Here is a 5,653-nt window from a genome sequence, read left to right as displayed (position 1 = left end):
CACTTCATTTCAGTCGCTCAGTCATGTTTGACTCTTTGTGATCCCATGAATCACAGCACGCCAGGCCTCCCTGTCCATCACCATCTCCTGGAGTTCACTCAAACTCACGTCCATAAGTACATAATAAAACTCAAGACAATGAAAGTTTCCAAAATTATATTTTCAGCATTATTTATTTTTAAAATCAGCAAACATTTATTACAAACTTTGTGCAATCTAATACTTTTTGGGGTATTTTGACAATGATCTTCAGCAGTTTGACTATGATAGCCCTAGGCTTGATTTTATTCATATTTACCCTGTTTCAGATTCACTGAGGTGCTTATATAGTAAATCTGTCTTTAAGCAAAATTGGAAAGGCTTTACTCTACTTCTTCATATATTTTTCTTCCTTTGTCTTTCTTTTTTCTTCTGAAACTCCAACACTCTTGTGATACTGTACTACAAGTACTTGAGGCTCTTTTTACTTTATTTCAACCTTTTTTCCTCTCCTTCAAATTAAATATTTTTTAACTGATCTATCTTCAAGGTAACTGAATTATTTTACTGTCATCTTCATATAGCTATTTAATCTATTGTATAAATTTTTAAAATTTCAGATACTGTATTTTTTAGCTTTAAAATTCCCACTTGTTTCTTTTTTAAATAATTTTCTGATAATTTTCCTATTATTTTATTCTCTGTAAGCACATTTTCATTTATATAACTGAGCTTGGTTTTAGCTGCCACTTTAAAACCCTTGTTGATTATAGTAATGTATTGACCATTTTATATTAATAATTGGCCTCTGTGGATTATTTTTTCCCTGGATATTAAGTTTCATATCCTGGGTCTTCATACATCTAAAATTTTAGATTGTATCCTGGAAAATGTGTTGGTTATATATTTGGTTATATTTCTTTGAATAGTCAAGATGTTTTTGTTTTAGCAGAGAGTCTGTTTTGATAGACTCAGACAGCAACCTCTGCCTTGTCTGGGCTGGGCTGCATCTCAGGTCTGTCTCAGTTTACACTCTTTCAATCAGCTCAGTTCATTCTGTGGTTCTAAGAACAGCCAGAGATTTAGGCAGAGTTTAATGATGCTGTGAAAGTGCTGCACTCAATATGCCAGCAAATTTGAAAAACTCAGCAGTGGCCACAGGACTGGAAAAGGGCAGTTTTCATTCCAATCCCAAAGAAAGGCAATGCCAAAGAATGCTCAAACTACTGCACAATTGTACCATCTCATACGAACTCCTTATTGCCAAATTCAGACTTAAATTGAAGAAAGTAGGGAAAACTGCTAGACCATTCAGCTATGACCTAAATCAAACCCCTTATGATTATTTGGAAGTGAGAAATAGATTTAAGGGTCTAGATCTGATAGATAGAGTGCCTGATGAACTATGGAATGAGGTTCATGACATTGTACAGGAGACAGGGATCAAGACCATCACCATGGAAAAGAAATGCAAAAAAGCAAAATGGCTGTCTGGGGAGGCCTTACAAATAGCTGTGAAAAGAAAAGAGGCAGAAAGCAAAGGAGAAAAGGAAGGATATAAGCATCTGAATGCAGAGTTCCAAAGAAAGCCTTCTTCAGTGATCAATGCAAAGACATAGAGGGAAAGAACAGAATGGGAAAGACTAGAGATCTCTTCAAGAAAATTAGAGATACCAAGGGAACATTTCATGCAAAGATGGGCTCGATAAAGGACAGAAATGGTAGGGTCCTAACAGAAGCAGAAGATATTAAGAAGAGGTGGCAAGAATACATGGAAGAACTGTACAAAAAAGATCTTCACGACCCAGATAATCATGATGATGTGATCAGTAATCTAGAGTCAGACATCTTGAAATGTGAAGTCAAGTGGGCTTTAGAAAGCATCACTATGAACAAAGCTAGTGGAGGTGATGGAATTCCAGTTGAGCTGTTTCAAATCCTGAAAGATGATGCTGTGACGGTGCTGCACTCAATATGCCAGCAAATTTGGAAAACTCAGCAGTGGCCACAGGCCTGGAAAAGGGCAGTTTTCATTCCAATTCCAAAGAAAGGTAATGCCAAAGAATGCGCAAACTACCGCACAATTGCACTCATCTCACATGCTAGTAAAGTAATGCTCAAAATTCTGCAAGCCAGGCTTCAGCAATACATGAACCATGAACTCCCTGACGTTCAAGCTGGTTTTAGAAAAGGCAGAGGAACCAGAGATCAAATTGCCAACATCCTCTGGATCATGGAAAAAGCAAGAGAGTTCCAGAAAAACATCTATTTCTGCTTTATTAACTATGCCAAAGCCATTGACTGTGTGGATCACAATAAACTGGAAAATTCTGAGAGATGGGAATACCAGACCACCTGACTTGTCTGTTCAGAAACCTATATGCAGGTCAGGAAGCAACAGTTAGAACTGGACATGGAACAACAGACTGGTTCCAAATAGGAAAAGGAGTCCGTCAAGGCTGTATATTGTCACCCTGCTTATTTAACTTCTATGCAGAGTACATCATGAGAAACACTGGGCTGGAAGAAGCACAAGCTGGAATCAAGATTGCCAGGAGAAAGATCAATAACCTCAGATATGCAGATGACACCACCCTTATGGCAGAAAATGAAGAACTAAAGAGCCTCTTGATGAAAGTGAAAGAGGAGAGTGAAAAAGTTGGCTTAAAACTCAACATTCAGAAAACAAATATCATGGCATCCGGTCCCATCACTTCATGGCAAATAGATGGGGAAACAGTGGGTGACTTTATTTTTTTGGGCTCTGAAATCACTGCAGATGGTGACTGCAGCCCTGAAATTAAAAGACGCTTACTCCTTGGAAGGAAAGTTATGACCAACCTAGATAGCATATTGAAAATCAGAGAGATTACTTTGTCAACAAAGGTCTATCTAGTCAAGGCTATGGTTTTTCCAGTGGTCATGTATGGATGTGAGAGTTGGACTGTGAGGAAAGCTGAGCACCAAAGAATTGATGCTTTTAAAGTGTGGTGTTGGAGAAGAAGACTCTTGAGTCCCTTGGACTGCAAGGAGATCCAACCAGTCCATCCTAAAGGAGATCAGTCCTGGTGTTCATTGGAAGGACTGATGTTGAAGATAAAACTCCAATACTTTGGCCACCTGATGTGAAGAGGTGACTCATCTGAAAACACCCTGATGCTGGGAAAGATTGAGGACAGGAGGAGAAGTGGATGACAGAGGATGAGATGGTTGGATTGCATCACCAACTCAATGGCCATGGGTTTGGGTGGACTCCTGGAGTTGGGGGTGGACAGGGAGGCCTGTCGTGCTATAGTTCATGGGGCACAAAGAGTCGGATATGTCTGAGCGACTGAACTTAACTTACACACAGAACTTTGGCTTTGCCCCATCTGGCTCTCTCCTTTCTGATATTCTCTTTCTGGAAACTCTTCTTGCCTTGTCTCCTTCCCTTTGTTCCTCTGCACAGAAAAATGACAGACTTTTTCTCAGAGTTTTAACTACTTTTCACTGTGCTACCTCTATGTATGACCTCAGAGAGAAGTCTCAAACAGAGAAAAGTAATCTTTTGAAGGTTATTGCCTCCAACTTTTCGTTTCCCTCTTAAATCTGTCTACTTTTTCCTTTCTCAACTCTTTAGAAACTTTGGGTGGTTGAACTTTTAATTTTGCCCAGAGTTTTTTGTTGTTTGACCTATGGGGATGAGGGGAAGGGGAGGATCTGTTTGTTAGAAGCTATCTTTGTGTTGCAGGAAGAACTGCCAACTTTAGCTATTTTGAATAGAAAGTGATAGTTTATAGATTTTGCTCACAAGAAGCTCTCAATCTGAGTATAATAAATGTGTCATAGATCACAAGACCCCATAAAACACCAGCCATCTAGATACAGAAATCCTTATTTTAACATCTAAACTAGTTAGGAGACCAAAGTCCTACTGCTGGTCTTGTCGTTACTTAATTGCCTAAATAAATGTCTCTGGACATCTGTTTATTCACTATGAAAAAAAGAGGTTAAATTAGATATCTAAGATATTCTAAAGGCTCTATGATTCTGAAAGAAGTAGGTTCATTTTGGGTCATATGTTTATGTGTTACTATTTCTAATATATTTTGAAATTATAATGATTCAATTCAATACCAAAATTTTAATTAAAAGTTTTAATTATATAGCTTCATATAACAGATGGTTCCTGGAAAGATTATATAAATTAATATTAAATACTATTACCAATATGTAATGGATGATGGTCATTTATAGGAATTGTGTGGATTATTTTTTTAAAAGATCATTTTTGTTAAAATAATTTAGCTTTTGTATTGATATAAATGTAAATTCCCATGGAAACACTGGTTACAGATACATGCTTTGTGTTAGAAATATCCACATAATTTATTGCCATGATTTGAGATAGCAATGACCTGTAAGCTTTGTTGTATAGAGTTATTGGTTTTTACCAGTGGACTATTTTTGTTGAATAAAGTACCTTATAAATTTAATTAATTAACATATATATAAATATTTTTAAATTTTAAAACATTTTCAGTCTATTATTAGCTAAAAGGTTATATAGACATTGTTAATCATTTTAAATACATTTTAAATTAAATTATTATTTAATTATTGCTTAACTTATTAATATTTGTTTATTCTCTCATTTTAATTCTATACTGATTTTATAGTTATTGATATGAACCAGGTAGTCACTGGTTTGCTTCAATATAATGTAATTCCTTCTTTATACAAATTCAGTCCATTTCAATATGTAGATTTTTATTTATCTCACAGTGGAGGTTTTTGTTTTATTTTGTTGTTCTCAGCTACTCCAATATGTTATCAAATTTGGCTTCTTTTTGTTTTTTAGTGAGTAAATGAAACTTATTTTAGTATCAAGATATTCATAGCAGGGTATAGTAGCTGTTAGAAAAAAAATTTTAATGTGTCTCCTTTTTTGTAATTTGTTATATATAATCTTATTAGGATTATATTCATTGTCTTAACACCACCCTTAATTTTTCCTTATAAAGCATCTAGGAAATATATGTGAAAGTTGAAGTCCAAAAAATTTAACAACCAACTTGCAAAGAGGTTCTGTTTTCAAACTTTAGAACTGATAAACTTCCCTGGTGGCTCAGATGGTAAAGAATCTGCCTGCAATGCAGGAGAAGCATGTTTGATCCCTGGGTGGGGAAGATCCCCTGGAGAAGGGAATGGCTACCGCATTCCAGTGGGTTTCCCAGGTGGTGCTAGTGCTAAATAACCTATCTGCCAATGCAAGAGACGTAAGAGACAAGGGTTCAATCGCTGGGTCAGGAAATTTTCCCTGGAGGAGGGCATGACAACCCGCTCCAGTATTCTTCCCAGGAGAATCCCAGGGACAGAGGAGCCTGGCAGGCTACAGTTTATAGTGTTGCAAAGAGTGGAACACAACTGAAGTGATTTAGCATGCGTGCTTAGCACCCACTCCAGTATTCTTGCCTGGAGAATTCCATGGAAAACCCATTAATATTGTCACATTCATTATTCAATTTTGCAAAATATGGGCACAATATTTTAAAATATCCAAATTGCTGCACAAATGCCATTTTATAAGTATGGTAATGCTAACAAAACAGAACTGTAGGCTTTTATAAGGTGAAAGTGAAAGTTGCTTTGTTGTGTCCGACTTTGCAATCCCGTGGACTGTAGCCTGCCAAGC

The sequence above is a fragment of the Ovis canadensis genome, chromosome 3 (assembly GCF_042477335.2).
Source record: "Ovis canadensis isolate MfBH-ARS-UI-01 breed Bighorn chromosome 3, ARS-UI_OviCan_v2, whole genome shotgun sequence".
Lineage (NCBI taxonomy): Eukaryota > Metazoa > Chordata > Mammalia > Artiodactyla > Bovidae > Ovis > Ovis canadensis.
This window is presented reverse-complemented; position numbering follows the sequence as displayed.